The following is a 17,068-nucleotide window of genomic DNA, read 5'->3' on the forward strand; positions in this document are numbered from 1 at the left end:
GGAAGTAGCTAGTAGGTCTATTTTAGGTATATTTCAAGGGGCCCATGACTTTACTAGTTTTTGCCTGAGCCTGACAGCTAATATGCAGGTGAACCCAAGTTATTGTCTGGGAAGATGGTGTCATAGTTGTAAAAAGGATTAGAAAGCTGGATCAGGGAAGAGAGCAGCTCCCAAATATGGGAAAGTATATAAATATTGTTAACTGTAAATCCCATCAATTTTGTCTGGGGTCCACATTCATCATAGGAACCCATGTAACCTCTGCAATCCTGTAGGTCTGAGCTCACATTCTGTGGTCATGAGTAGGAACGTTTCAAGCTGCATCTTCCTTGGGTGGAAGGTAGAGTATGTTATGAGTATGTTGTCCAATCTCCCTTTTGGAGAATGGAACAGTCTCTACCATTGTTGATCCATATTGAGGGCTAGGTCCTATAGGGGCCCACAAAGGGGTACATTATGTTGTTCCTGATGGAGATGACCAGTGATAGTGGAGAGAGGGATCTGTTAGTGGTCTAGGCCCATCATGTCTGTGTGGGAATCTCAGGACTCCCTGACTAGGATCCCAGGTGATGGGGTGGCCTGGTAGTAACTAAAGAGTCATCATTAGAGTATGCCAGTCTCTTTCCCCTATCCAGCTTTTGTAGTCCTTACTTTGTCTGACAAGGTTAGCTTTGAAGTGATTGAGGGATGTGTAATAGGAAGTAGGTAAGGAGGGTATCTAGGTCTAAGTAGAAATGATTAGGTAATCTTTAGTGTCTTTTTAGGTCTTTCTACTTGTTTGCTTCATTTATCGACTGTGAACTATTGTGCACTTTTGCCTTAAGGTATATATTTTGCCCTAATTTATAGATACATGTGTACATATGCCCTATCTCATGGGATCTGGTCTATATCTAGGTTTTTAGGTTTTGTTAAGAAGTGTACCAGCCGAAATGGAATTAAGGAGTCCTATGAGCTAGGAAAGGTCTCAGAGTAATGAAGCTAAAGAGTTGACATTCCACATCTGATGTCTATGGACACAGTCCGAAGTAAAATATGCCAAGGTGGTACTGGTTGCATTGATTAGGTTGTGATCAGCAGATACAGTATCAGTTGGTATAAATTGAAAGAAGCATGCAGGAAAGTGAGCCCCACCCTAGAGGACCCAGGACTGGGAGAAATATGGGCTTTATAGAGGAAGCAGGAGGTTCCTGCTGTCTTAAGGTTTAAGAAGGCAATAGATAGTTATTGCTGTAATCAAATTATTTGGCAATTGGGTTAAATTTGAAAATCCCATTGATAGGATTTGCTGTATAATACAAGACATATTATTTATATTACATATATATGTAATATATATATGTATATCCCATTTTTCTATGGTTTTGCCTACTCTTCCTTTCTAAGTCACAACTACACCTATTCCTACTTCAGAATGTTCTCCAGTTTTTCCTCTTCTCTTTCAGAGTCCTGATGAAGTTGGGTGGGGTTCAGAGCCTTCTGGTTATCTTCTCCTAACATTTCTCCCATTTTTGGAGTATTTCTTGGCCAATTATATACAGTGTTTCTTCTAAATATTATCAAGATGTGACAGTAATATTGATGTTATCAGAAGAGATTAATAAATATATTTGACTTACTCTCTTTTGTATAGTTAGTTGAGTAGATAGAGCAATTAAGGGAAGCAAAGTAGGGGGTAGGAGAGATGGGTGTCTAGGCCTACATTCTTCTTCTTCTAGTGTTTGCCCTTCTTCCGTAGCCAGTCAACAGCATTAGGTTGAAAGCTGTCAGGAGCTGCTTGTTGCTGGCTTTGAAAGTGACTGGGATCCATGTGGATTCAGTCGGCTAGGAAGGATCGTCAGTTTCCCCAATGAATGGGTACTCACGGGATGCACCACGAGAAGGTCGATCCAATGCAACCCTACATAATAAATATTTAATTAAAAAATTGGGGAGGCAGGTGGTGGCACACACATTGCAGTGCCCAAGGATCCAGGTTCAAGTTCCTGGTTTCCACCTACAGGGGGAAAGCTTCATGAGTGATGAAGCAGGCCTTTAGATCTCTCTCCGTCTCTTTCCTTGTCTATCTCTTCCTCCCAATATCTCTCTATCTCTATCCAATAATAAATAAATGTAAAAAGAATTATATGGTGCCTTCTTTAGGCCATTCTACTAGATTGTCAAGCTTATTAGGTCTAAGTCTAATCAGCGGACTACTAAGCACTTTTAGTTTGAGGTATATAGTTGCCCCTAATTTATGGATATGTGTGTATACATGTACTCAGTGCCCTAGGCCCTAACCTATATCTAGGATCTATAACTTTGTGGGAGAGCATGCCATCTGAAATAGAACTAGGTATAGTCCAATGTGTTAGAAAAAGCCTCACTAGATTATTGGAGTTGGAAGAGTGACATTTCAGGCCTGCCATCTCTGGATAAATCCCTATTTTAAATTTTTTTATTGATTTAATAATGAACAATAAGACCATAGGATAAGAGGGGTATAATTTCACACAATCCCACCACCAACGTTCCATATCCCATACTCTCTATTGGAAGCTCTCCTTCATCCCTCTGGGAGTATGGACCAGAGACCTTTATGGGGTGCAAAAGGTGGAAGGTCTAGCTTCTGTAATTGCTTCTCTGCTGGACATAGGTGTTGACAGGTTGATTCATACTTCCAGCCTGTTTCTATCTTTCCCTAGTGGGGCAGGGCTCTGGGGAGATGAAGTTCCAGGACACACTGATGAGGTCTTCTGCTCAGGGAAGTCAGGTTGGTGTCATGGTATCATCTACAACTTTCTGGCTCAAAAGTATTAAGATATAAAACAGAACAAATTGTTTAATAATCATGAACCTAAAGATAAGAATATAGCAGATGAGAATTGGGGTCTTCATGTTGTAAGGATCTAGGAACTCTATTTTAGGTATATTCTAAGGAGCCCACAACTTTATTAATTTTTGCCTAAGCCTGACAGCTAACAGGTGGGCTAAAGGTATTGTCTGGGGAAATGGTGTCAGAATTGGAAATAGGACTAGAAAGCTGAATCAAGGCAGAGGGTAGCTCCCAAATACGGGAAAAGTATATAAATATCATTAACTGTAAGCCCCATCCATCTGATCTGAGGCCCAAATTCAGCGCAGGAGACTCTGTAACCTCTGCATCCCTGTAGGCCTGAGGTCACATTCCATGGCCACAGCTAGAACATTCTAGGCTGCATTCTTTTCAGGATCCATCTTCCTCAAGTAACTGAGTATGTTGACCCAGCTTCCCTTTGGAGAGTGGGGCAATGCCTACTATTGTTGTTTCACCTTGAAGGCAAGATTCTGTAGAGGCCCACAAGCAGGTCCACGATGCTATTCCTGACAGAGATGACCAGCGATTGTGGAGAGAGGGGTTCCCTAGAAGTCTAAGCCTATTATATCTGTGTGGGAATCCCTAGATTCCCTGACTGGGGCCCCAGATAATTTCTAATAATGACTTTTTTTAAAAAAAAATTCAATCACCTATAATCTTAGACCAAGGAGACCAGAATCAACTGGTCTTGTTAGTATTTTGTAAATAGCATGAAATGACACAAATCTTGGCAAGATCTTGAATGGCACACTAAATCATAACCATGGAATTTTCTAAGTAAACAAAATTCCCAAATAACTTGGTTATAAATAACTATTTATTGCTTTCTTAAACTCTAAGACAGCAGGAACCTTCCCCATTCTCTGTAAAACCCGTATTTCTCCCAGTCCTGGAACCTCTGGGATGTGGCTCGTTTTCTTGCACGCTTCTTTCAGTCCATACCATTTGATATCTGCTTATCTCAACCAACTCAATGCAAGCAGTACCACTCTGACACGAATAATTTCTATGGACAACTATATGTCACTAAGCTGGAGAATCTATCAAAGATGGATAAATTCTGAGACTTATGCAACTAAATAAGGAGGAATTAAAAAACATAAATGGACCAGTTACAATTAAGTATATTGAAACAGAAAATAAAAGTCTCTCCAAAAATGAAATGTAAGAGCAGGACCAGATTTTTTTTTTTTTTTACCAATTTTTAAATTTTTATTGTCACCAAGGTTATTGCTGGGGCTCTGTGCTGGTACTATGAATCCACCATTCCCAGAAGCCTTTTTTTCCTTCTAATTTTTACTAGATAGAACAGAGAGAATTGAGAAGATGGGGAGATAGAAAGAGAGCAAAAGATAGGCACCTGCTTAACCGCTCCTAAAACAGACACCTTGCAGGTGCGGAACCAGGGCTCAAACCTAGGTCCTTACACATGATAATATGTGTGCTTAACCAGGCATGCCACTGCTCATTCCCCTGAGTTTTATCAATTTTTTAAGGAGAAGCTAAGCTCTTCAAAGTCTTCAAAAACAAAAAACAAGTAAGAATACGCCTTAAGACCCTCTATTATGGCAAAATCACCCTGATACCAAAAGCTGATAGAGATTACATAAAAGACTACAGGCCGATCTCCCTGATAGGCATAGATGCTAAGATTCTGAACAAAGTCTTAGCAAAACAGCTCTAACAGTACATTAAAGATGATTTTATATCACAACCAAATGAGATTTATTTCAGGAACATAAAGACAGCTTAACATATATAATTAATGCAATCCACCATAATCAAAATACATAAATTTAAAATATCATAACCTTATTTCAATGGATGTTAAGAAAGCTTTCAATGTGGTGCTACATTCTATATACCTTGATTATTAAGGCTTCTAAAGGGGTAATAGAACATACATGTTAGCATGTGTAAGGACCAGAGTTCAAGTCCCTCCTCCCACCTGTGGAGAAGGTTTCTGGCTGTTTCTATCAAACAAAATAAAGATAATAAATTTTTTTTAAAAAAAAACCCATTTGTATTGAACACTTATCAGACATCTTCACTTTGGGGTCACCCAGGATCTGACCTTCTTTCTAACAATGGGACATTACCAATCTCTAGATTTTTGATTTTTGATTATTGTGCTAGAGTTTTGAACATTGGCAACACCACCAACCTGAACTATTTTGAATTCTTTATTTTATATTTGAGATCAAAAGAGAGAGAGGGGAAACACACCACCTCACCATCCATGGACTTCCCTGGTACTGTACATGGTGCTCCCAGGTGGTGCCAGAGGCGGAACCCAGATCATGATTTAACCATTAAATTATCTCCTGATTTCAACAGTTTTCCTCTTTTGTGACCCAGGCAGAGTCCACTTGCAACTAAGAATGCAGACAGATGCTGGGATACAATTCTCCAACGATCTGATTCAATATTTTTTAGAAAAGGAGAGAAAGGAAGACAGGCAGTCACTGGCCCCTAACATGGGCTTGTGTCCCACTGAAGTTGAATGGAGCAGACACTGTTTTTCAGAAATGAGTTCCTTGGTTTCCTAGCCCAGAAAACTCTGGCTCTGCTTTAGGGCTGGTTCTTTGCTTGCTGCCCATGGTGACCCTTAGTCCTGGCCTCTAGGAAGGATTTCCTTGACCACTGTTCCCGTGATCTCCTCTAAAGGGAACTCAGAAGAGTTAAGGCCTTTTGGAAGTTAAAAAATTTCCCAGTCTTGAGTATGGACCGACCAGTCAACGCCCATGTCCAGCGGGGAAGCAATTACAGAAGCCAGACCTTCTACCTTCTGCAACCCACAAGGACCCTGGGTCCATGCTCCCAGAGGGCTAGAGAATGGGAAAGCTATCAGGGGAGGGGGTGGGATATGGAGACTGGGTGGTGGGAATTGTGTAGAGTGTACCCCTCCTACCTTATGTTTTTGTTCATTAATCCTTTCTTAAATAAAAAATTTTTTAAAAATTTCCCAGTCTTTAAAAAAATTGATTCAAGGTCATGGGGCATATATTTAATGGGATACTATTTAGCAATTAAAAAAAATACTATAATCTGTCCTTTGGGACTAAATAGAGGGAACTGGAAATGTCACACTTAGTGAAGTAAGTTATGAAGTGAAAGACAACTATGGGATGATTACATTCATATGCGGACTATAGAGAATTGAAACACATGAACTTGAAACAAGAAAAAAAATACATTATATAGTTAACCCATATATATATATATATATATATATATTTTTTTTTTTTTAAGAAAGGAGACATTAACAAAACCATAGAATGAGAGGGGTACAATTCCGCACAATTCCCATAACCCGATCTCCACATCCCACCCCCTCCCCTGATAGCCTTCCCATTCTCTATCTCTCTGGGAGTATGGATCCAGGGTCGTTGTGGGTTGCAGAGGGTGGAAGGTCTGGCTTCTATAATTGCTTCCCCACTGAACATGGGCGTTGACTGGTCGATCCATACTCCCAGTCTGTCTCTCTCTTTCCCTAGTAAGGTGGGGCTCTGAGGAAGTGGTGCTCCAGTACACATTGATGGGGTCATCTGTCCAGGGAAGTCTGGTCAGCATCCGGAACCTGGTGGCTGAAAAGAGAGTTAACATACAAAGCCAAACAAATTGTTGAACAATCATGGACCTGAAGACTGTAATAGTGCAGATGAAGTGTTGGGGGTATTCCCTGCATGCTCTTGTGTACTTCTGCTTTCAGGTATATATTTTTCCCCTAGTTTATGGGCACGGGTGAACCTATGCTCTATCTCAGGGGACCTGGACTATATCTAGGTTTGGGGACTTTATTGGAGAGTGGAACACCTGGAATGGAATTAGAGAATACTATGAAAGGAAAGGTCTCACCCGAGTGATGAAGCTGAAGGGTTGTCATTCCACACCTGAAGTCTCTGGTCACAGTCGGAAGTGCAGCATGCTGGGGTGGCACTCGTGTTGATTATGTTGCGATCCGCGGATGCAATATTATTTGATTTGAATTGAGAGCAGCATGCAAAAAAGTGGGCCCCACCCTAAGGTTCCAGGACTGGGGAAAATACAGGCTCTATGGTGGAAATGTGAGGTTCCTGTTGTCTTAGGGTTCAAGAAGACAATGGATAGTTATTGTTATCATCACATTATTTGGTGATAGGGTTAACTTTGGATCCCTTTGATAGGAATTAATCCATATCTATGACCTTGGGAGAACTAAGAATGTTACTATTGGGAGGGGTGGGGGGACACAGAACTTTAGTTACTCGATTGGTGTGGAATTATACCACTACTATCTTATAATCTTGTAAATCACTAATAAAAACTAATTTAAAAAATGGATTCAAAGCCAGAGAAATAACAGCATATTAGAGCACATGTCTGAAGGCTCAGACTTGATCCTCAGCATCAGCATATGACAGAGCTTAGTGATGTTTTGCCCTTTCTTCTTCTCTCTCTCTCTCTCACACACACTCTCTCTCTCTCTCTTTCTCTCTCTCTCTCTCTCTCTCTCTCTCTCTCACACACACACACACACAACTAAACAAAACTTAAACTTATTCAAGTGGGGTCAGGGAGTAGCTCAGCTCATTAGAGCACTAATTTGAATGTCTGAGGCCCCATACATCCCAGGGTCAGTCCCCAACACCAACTTATGCCAAAACTGAGCTATTATGTGGTGTGTCTGTCTATCCCTCCTTCCCTCCTCTCCTCCCTTCTTCCCTCTCACCTTCACTCTCTTCCTCTCATTCTTTCTCTCTCACAACATATTTTATTTTATTTAACAGATGGGGACAGAGAGAAATCGAGAGGGAAATGGGAGATGGAAAGACAGACACATGTAGCACTGCTTTACCTCTCATGAAGCTTTTCCCTGCAGGTGAGGACTTGGAGCTTGAACCCAGGTCCTGGAGCATTGTAGTATGTGTGTCTCTGCCCAGCTCCCATAGTAAGTTTTTAAAAGTCCATGCATTCAAGTTGCCTACAAAGGAATTTTAAAAATTTAATTTCAGTTTTCTGTTTGTTTGTTTTACCAGAGAACTACTCAGTTCTGGCTTATGTGGGTGTGGGGCATTGAACCTGGGACTTTGTAGTCTCAGGCATGAGAGTCTCTTTGCATAATCATTATGCTATCTACCCCCTCCCTGTTTTTTTTTTCTAATATGAGTAAGGTTACTTATTATGTAGATTCTTGTACACATATTCCTATGGAGATCAGAAATCTTGCTTCATTCAACTGGTTGGAAAAAAAATCACAAACTTTGATAGCATAGTGTTGGCACAGCTGTGCAGGCAAACACTCCCATATATATGCTGATGGGAGCACAAGTTGAATGACTTCCATGGAGGGCAATTTGACTAAATATACTAGTCATGTGTCCCTATGAGTAATTTTAAGATATATATATATATACACACATATATCCATCTATAGAAATTTTTTTATATGCATATACATTACTCATGCAATGTCTTTTGACTAACTCCATTTCTAGGAATTTATCATATAAATATAGTCAGACACATAAAATGATGTTTCAACAAGATTATTCATAGCAGCTGTGTTTCTAAAGCCAGGATTGGAAACCACCTCAGTGATAAGTACCAAAAGACAGTAGGCCCATAAATTGTATCCTAAGCAACTATCCAAAAGAATTAGAAGCCTTTTCATTTTAGGTTCCCAAGAAATAATACTAAGTCAAAATATAAAAAGCAAGATAGCTTACCTGGTGAGGCATGCCCTGGCTTCGAAGCCCAGCACCATGTATGGTAGAATACTGCTATGGTGTCTCTCCTCTATGTCTGTTTACCTCCCACTATTCTCCCTATCTCTGTCTCTTTCTCTTGAAATAGAAGAATGAGAAAATTGGCCTGGGAAGGCTTTTGAGTGTCAGTATCACACATGCTCAAGGCCCTGTAATTACACACAAAAAAATAAACATGAAAACAGTAAATATATAAAAGGTGACTGGGTGGTGATTCACCTGGTTGAGCACATGTTACTATGCACAAGGACCCCAGTTCAAGCCTCCAGAACCCACATGCAGGGGGAAGCTTCATGAGCAGTGAAGCAGTGCTGCAGGTGTCATTCTTTGCCTCTTCCTCTCTCTTCCCTCTCAATTCCTGTCTCTATTCAAAATAATAGGCAATTAAAATAAGTCAGTAAACCTCAGCATTACTGTAAGTCATAGCTGAGCAGTGCTGGTATAACAATAAATAAATAAACTTACATTAAAAAATAAATAAATAAAAGTAAAAACAGGTGTAAAATATAACGACTTCCTGTGGTACCTCAAAGTTTCCCTTTCTCTTCCTGTTCCTACTTGGGGAGCCTCTAGCTTTAGTGCAGATATGGCTAAATTCTAGAGCTACACCATGCTCAGTCAGTCTCCACAATGGCAAAAAAAAAAAAAAAAAAAAAAAAAACACCAAGAAAGCCTGATGACAAACACACCTATATCTCTTAAGGGGGTGGACTCCAAGTTTGTGAACTTTGCAAGAAATACAGTAAGAAGTCCCTGAAGAACACACAGACCAACAATAACATAGCTGGGAGTGCACCTCCTGAGGTTGGCAAGGTCTTCAAAGCCTGAGGAGGTCAAGGTCAACATCAACCCATTGGGCAGCAGCTACAAACTCAGCTGACTCACCTAGCTGTGCACCTCAACCCTGAAAGCATGTTTATGCTGCATCACCAAGGATTTCTGGCTATGACTGATCAAGACCAAGACCCAGAAGTCAGTGCAGCAGGTAGAAGGCCTGCCTTACAATGCCTCAGGCCCTGGGTATGAGCCCAGGGCCACATGAGCCCGGAGCACCATGAATAGCACCAAGGTAACTTCATGAATGGTGGAACTGTGATACAGTGTCTTTCCTTTCCTCTTGTCCTGTGTCTAAAGAAATGCAGGAGTTTAAAAAATTGGGTCAGGAGGTAGTATCATATAGGCTCATTATTAGGCATTGCAAAAAATAAAGGTGGGGTGGGATATTTTGGACCCAGGCTGCAATTTCAACACCAGGTCCAGTGCCCCGAGGTGACTAGGCCTTCAAGGCATCAGAATGGAGGCCCCTGAGGCCAGACAGGCTAGTGTGATCTTTGGGTTGCTGTCTGCCTGGTGCTGCTGTCTTCCTGAGTTATTTATACAAATAAACCTGAGGCAGGGTCTATTAGAAGTTAACTAATTAATTAAGCAATTACTTTAAAATAAATGCAGAAATGTCATCTGTACCAGAAGGGAAAGCCCTGTATGTATGGAAGGTCATAGAACCAGCACAACTTGGGTGGAGTGACTGAAGTCAATTACAAAAAGAAAACAGGGTACTTATTACTCAACTGGGATAGGAGGAAATGTGAAGGGACCCAGGAGATCCACTGGAGTATCTCCTAACAATTGCTAATAGTAGGCCCTACTTGATGTTACTTAGTAGTTACTCACTCTTCTTTCTGCCTCACAGAAGCATAATGTTCTCTGATTATACCTGATAGCTTTGTGCTGCAGAAAGGCTGAGGACATAATAGCACTGCTAAGGTACATCTTGATTAATCACAACCACTTGGTAAAGCCATTTTCTTTTCCAGAAATTAGGTAAGGAGTAGCAGATGAAATGCTGACCTCTAACATATGAGGAAAGTCTGTGAGGAAAGTTTCTGGGACCAGTTTCTCTCTCTCTGTCTCTCTGTCTCACTCTCTTTTTCTTTCTCTTTTTAATTTTATTAGTGACTCAATATTGATTTACAAAATTATAAGATATCAAGGGTGTAATTCTGCACCATTCCCACTACCAGAGTTCTGTATCCCCAATCCCTCCAATGGAAGCTATTATAGCAGTTCTCCTAAGGTTGCAGATATAGCTTAGCTATTATTTCTATAACCATATGCATATATTTATATATCTTTGCCCATTTTTCTATGGTCTTGATTTCTCTTTCTTTCTAAGTCAGACCTATGCTACTACTACTTCCGAATGTCCTTTCTCTTTTCCTCTTCTCTCTCTGGATCCTAATGGAGTTGGAGTTTAGAGCCCTCTGGTCTTCTCCCATTATAATTTCTCCCCTTCTAGGAGTATGATCCAAAATTCTTTTTAGGGTACAGGTGGGAGTTCTGGCTTCTATAGTTGCTTACCCACTGTACATGGATGTTGGCAGGTTGATCCATGCCCCCAGCCTGCTTCTATCTTTCCCTAGTGGAATACGGCTCTAGAGATATGAGGTTCTGGGACAATTTGGTGAAGTCGTCTGCCCAGGGAAGTCAGGATGGAATCATGATAGCATCTGCAACTTGGTGGCTGAAAGGCAAAAATATATAAAGCAGAACAAAATGATTAATGAACTGTAACCAAAAAGTAGGAATAGAGCAGATGAGAATAGGGATCTTAGGGTGGAAAGAAGCTAGGAAATCTACTTTAGGTATGTTCTTAGGGACCCATAACTTCTGTAGTTTTTGCTTGAGTTTGATAACTAACATGGAGATGAACAAAAATGCTGTCTGGAAAGATGATATCAAAGTTGAAAATAAAGCTAGACAATTGGATTAAGGCAGAAAGTAGCTCCCATACTTGAAGAAAATCCATGAATAAAATTAACTGTTTACCTCATTAACATGACCCAGGGTCCATATGTTAATAATTAGCATAAGAGCTAGGAATATTCTAGGCTGAACTCATTTTGAACCGTCTTCCTCAAGTGGCAGGGTACAATGACCCAGCCTCCCTTCAGAGAGTGAGGCAATCCCTACCATTGCATTTTATAGAGGACAAGTTTCTGGAGAGGCCCATAAGAGAGCTTATGATGACATTCCTGATGGAAGTGACTGGTGATAGTGGAGAGAGGGATCTATTAGAGGTATAGGCCCACCATATCTGTATAGGAATCCAAAGATTCCCTAACTGAAGCCCCAGATGATGGGTGGTCTGGTATTGACCAAAAATGCCACCATTAAATGAGAAACTCTTGCCCTTACCCAGTTTTAGTAGTGGGACAAGTTTCTTCAGCTCTTAAAATTGGCAGCTAGGAAAGTAGCTCAGTACAGGACTTGTAAGCTTAAGATTTTGGATTCCATTCCTAATAATACAAATGAATGCCACAGTGATACTATGTTCCTCTCTCTCTTTCTCTTTCTCTCTCTTTTTCTCTCTCTCCCTCTCTTATACATAAGTATTAAAAAAAAAAAAAAAAAAAAAAGCACAAGGACCGGTGTAAGGATCCCGTTTGAGCCCCTGGCTCCCCACCTGCAGGGGAGTCGCTTCACAGGCAGTGAAGCAGGTCTGCAGGTGTCTGTCTTTTTCTCCCCCTCTCTATCTTCCCCTCCTCTCTCCACTTCTTTCTGTCCTATCCAACAATGAACGACATCAACAATAACAATAATAACCACAACAAGGCTACAACAACACGGGCAACAAAAGGGGAAAAAATGGCCTCCAGGAGCGGTGGATTCATTGTGCAGGGACTGAACCCCAGCAATAACCCTGGAGACAAAAAAAAATGGAGACACACAAGAACCATATACTTGAGAGAACAACAAAAATAAAAATAAATTTTAAAAAAGAAAATCTCAATGTGGGATAGCTGAAGCTCTCATAAGCTGCCAGGTAAAGTTTACATTTAAAAACTGCATGACTGTATTTGTTAACATTGAACAAATACAGATCTTATAACATAGCACTTCTACTTCTTTGATATACCAACCAACAGTTCAACCACATTATATGTCCCAATGTCACCAGGATCCCAACACCAGCAGTAGAAACTTGTCTACTCAACTCACCACTTCATCCCCAGTGTTTAGAAGACAGGTTGGCACCTAGTAGACCCTCAATACATATTTGCTGAAAAGTTCAATGATAAATAAGTTCTGATATGTATGTTTTAGTATATAATCCTAAATTTTCCTTAAGACAATTTCATTTGAATGAATCTTCTAAAGGTCATATCAAAATACTGTTTTCTTGTGTTTACTATGCACTGTCACATGTCTCTCAGCAATGTTTTGATGACAGTAGTCCCAACAAGCTATATCCTAGAGTGTAGGTATGTCATAGGCTAAACCAGCTAGGCTTGTATAATCATTCTGTATGACCAGCATTATGATGGAACTGTTTAATGATGCATTTTGCAAAAGGCATCATGATATTAAGTAACACATGACTGTACTGACAAATCCCTTCAGAAAAATTAACTACAATATGATAATATATATATGCATACATTCCAAAATTGATGTAGGAAAATCCATAGCACTCTGAAATATTCTATAACTAGAAATAAAACTGAATTGCTGCAGTGGAAAAGATCAATGAAGTGTGGTATACTTTACATAGACTGTTATACATCAGTGATCATTAACAGACTACTGCTACATAAATCATTGCTTATGGGCCACCAAAAAAATACTAAGCAAAAGAAGTCTAATACAAAATAATATATCCTGTATAATTATTTTAATGCAATGTGCAAAACAGGCTAACTTTAAACATTTTTTTAATTATCTTTATTTATTTATTGGATAGAGACAGCCAGGAGTCAAGAGGAAAGGGGAAGACAGAGAAGGAAAGAGACAGAGAGACACCTGCAGCCCTGCTTCACCACTTGCAAAGCTTTTCCCCCTGCAGGTGGGGACCAAGGGCTCAAACCTGGATTCTTGAGCATTGTAATATGTGCGCTCAACCAGCTGCACCACCACCTAGAAAACAGGCTAACTTAATTCAAGATCAGATTAACAGTTATTCTTGAGGGATGCTATAGCTGAAAGAAAGAATGAGAAGGCTTCTAAAGTGTTGCTGATACCTATTTCTTTATCTGTGTAAGGCTCCATGGAAATGCTTGCTTCCTGCAAATTTACAGAATGTTTGTCTCTGTATGTGATAGGCACATACAGTAAGACAGAGTAATGGTTTCCTCAAGATATCCACTCCTTCCTCCCACTCTCTCCACTGCAGCCTCAACTTGGCTGACCTACCTCTGCAGGAGTTATCTTTTGACCCTTCCTGGGCATTCTCAACAGTTTCTGACCCCAAATAACTTCCCCAGTAGGGGCAATCTGTGGGCCCTATATGGACTTGGCCTCAGCCTCATCTGGACAGACACTTGCTCCCACTGGCAGGCTTCAGGTTTGAATTGCCACCTTTCTGCCATAGCATTCTGAAAGGGGTGTTGGTGACCCCTCCTGGTGCAACAGGATTGTTCCACTAGAATAATAATAAGCCTAAACTAAAGCTCCAACTACTATGGTCCTGTTTCTGTAAATACTTTGAACAAGTAGGAACATTATCCATCAACCACCATAGCCTCACCCCTGCACACATGCAGGGCTCCACTCTCATTCCAGTCTGATCTTTACCTTTTTGCTTACAACTCCTTCATACACCAGCAGCAGCAGCAGCTACAACAGCTCTGTGTTTACTGCCTCTTCACACTATATTTAGAGAGTATCTGGCTTTCCTTGGGCATAGTCATCATAGCCTCACTTCCAGTCACTCAAAACTACCATACTCCTAGATCCAGTCACTACAGCACCACTTTAACCCTAGTGGAAGATCTTCATACCCCACCCAATTGTCTTCCCAACAAACCCACTGCTTCTCATCTAGACACTAGATTCAGGGAAATCTCAGTTCTACCTAGATTCAATACCACTATCTACAGTGCAGAAGTTACCCCCGAGAACATCTACCCTTATTCAGGCCAAATTAAGTAAAGGTCTTCAGTACTGATCCAACTGAAGATGAAAGAAAAAAAATAAGAAGAAAGAATAATAAACAATGAACATAATAAAAGAGATCTATTGGACACCATCAAGAAGAACAACATTTACATGATAGGTGTCCCACAAGAAGAGAGAAAAGGAATAACACCTGTTGGAGAAGATAATAGCTGAGAGTTTCCCCCCAAACTAAGCAGATACAGATATCTAAATCCAGAGAGCTCAAAAAGTTCCAAACAAAATAAATCAAAATATGTATACACCAAGATATATCATAATTAGATTGGCAGAAGATAAGGAAAGGATCCTGAAGGCATAAAAGAAGAGTCATCTACAAGGGAATTACTATAAGATTATCAGCAAAATTTTCAAGAGAAACCTCAAAGACTTTAAGGGAATGGCAGGATATACACAGAATGATCAGTAGAAAAGACTTCTAACCAAGAATACAATATCTTGCCAAACTATTCAGATTTGATGGAGGAATAAAGAGCTCCATAGACAAGCATCAAATGAAGAAATTAAACCAGCTCTGCAAGAAGTACTAAAAGGATATATTTTTTTTTAAAAAAGACAACACCCCAAATCCAAATAAAATGGAACTGAACTCTCTTAAGTGATAATTTCACTAAATGTCAATGGCCTGAAATCATCCATCAAAAGGCATAGAATAGCTGATAGTGTAAGATTCATAATTCAATCATCTGCTATTTACTGGAGACCTATATAAACCTTAGTGGCAAGTATAGATTAATAGATAAAGTCTAGAAAACAAAAAGAAAAATAGGAACAGAAAGAAGACAAAGGTAGGCATATTTATCCCAGCTATAATAAACTTTAAGATAGAAAACAAAAAAGACAAGGGGGCTCGATGGTGATGCACTCAGTTGAGTGCACACATTACCATGCACAGGGTTCAAGCCTCTGGTCCCTACCTGCAGTTCTTTCATCATATATTCATATAACTCATTAGACACATGCTCCACACCTCTCTTCATTGTCACTGGTCATCTCCATTAGGAACAGCATAATGGACCCCTTTGGGTGCCCCTGTAGGATCTGGCCCTCAATGTGAATCAACAATGGTAGAGAATGTTCCATCCTCTGAGGGGAGGTTGGATAGCATACTCTATCTACCACCGGAGGAAGATGGTCCTGATATTAGGGCAACTTGGAACTTTCCTACTCATGACCACAGAATGTGAGCTCAGATCTACAGGGATGCAGAGGTCACATAGTCTCCTGTGAATATGGGCCCCAGATCAGATCGATAGGGCTTACAGTCAACAATATCTGTACACCTTCCCCATATTTGGGAGCTACTCTCTTCCATGATCCAGCTTTTTAGCCCTTTTTCCAGCCATGATAACATCTCCCCATACAATAACTTGGGTCCACCGGCAGGCATATCAGATGTGAGGCTCAGGCAAAAACTAATATATTAATGGGCCCTTTGGAATATACCTAAAATAGACCTACTAGCTTTTTCCGAAATGGAGACCCCCAAATCTTCATCTGCAATGTTCCAGCCTTTAGGTTCATGATTAGTCAACAATTTCTTTGGCTTTATATGTTAACTCTTTTTTTTCAGCCACCAGGTTCCAGATGTCACCATGATGCCAATAAGACTTCCCTAGGAACATGACCCCACCAGCGTGTACTGGAGCCCCACTTCCCCAGAGCCCTGCCTCCTAGAGAAAGAGAGAGACAGGCTGGGAGTATGGATCAACCTGTCAAAGCCTATGTTCAGTGGGGAAGCAATTACAGAAGCCAGACCTTCCACTTTCTGCACTCCATAATGATCCTGGGTCCATACTCCCAAAGGGTTAAAGAATAGGAAAGCTATCAAGGGAAGGGATGGGATACAGAGTTCTGACAGTGGGAATTGTACCTCTCTTATCCTATGGTTTTGTCAGTGTTTCCTTTTTTTTTTTTTTTTTTGCCTCCAGGGTCATCGCTGGGGCTTGGTGCCTGCACTATGAATCCACTGCTCTTGGAGGCCATTTTTTCTCATTTTTGTTGCCCTTGTTATTGTCATTATTGTTACTGTTGCCATTGATGTTGTTGTTGGATAGGACAGAGAAATGGAGAGAGGAGGGGAGGCAGAGAAGGAGGAGAGAAAGACAGACACTTGGAGACCTGCTTCACCACCTGAGAAGTGACACCCTTGCAGGTGGGGAGCCAGGGGCTCGAACCAGGATTCTTAAACCGGTCCTTGCACTTTTTGCCATGTGCGCTCAACCCACTTCACTATAGCCCAACCTCAGTGTTTCCTATTTATCAATAAAATTTTTTTTAAAAAAACTGAAACTATATCATATATCTGAGTATAAGACACAAAACTAAGTAGTATACTTTCCTAAATCATTACTCTAGTCCCTAAGAAACAAAACTATAAAAATACTAGAAGAAAACAGAGAAAATTTAGGTAATTTTGAATGTGGCAATAACTTTTTGGATATAACAATATGAGCCATTAAATAAAAAGTAAATTAAGCGAATTCAACAAAAATATAAAACCTTGCTTTGCAGAGGCATAGGTCAGAGACGA

Source organism: Erinaceus europaeus, chromosome 2 (assembly GCF_950295315.1).
Source record: "Erinaceus europaeus chromosome 2, mEriEur2.1, whole genome shotgun sequence".
Lineage (NCBI taxonomy): Eukaryota > Metazoa > Chordata > Mammalia > Eulipotyphla > Erinaceidae > Erinaceus > Erinaceus europaeus.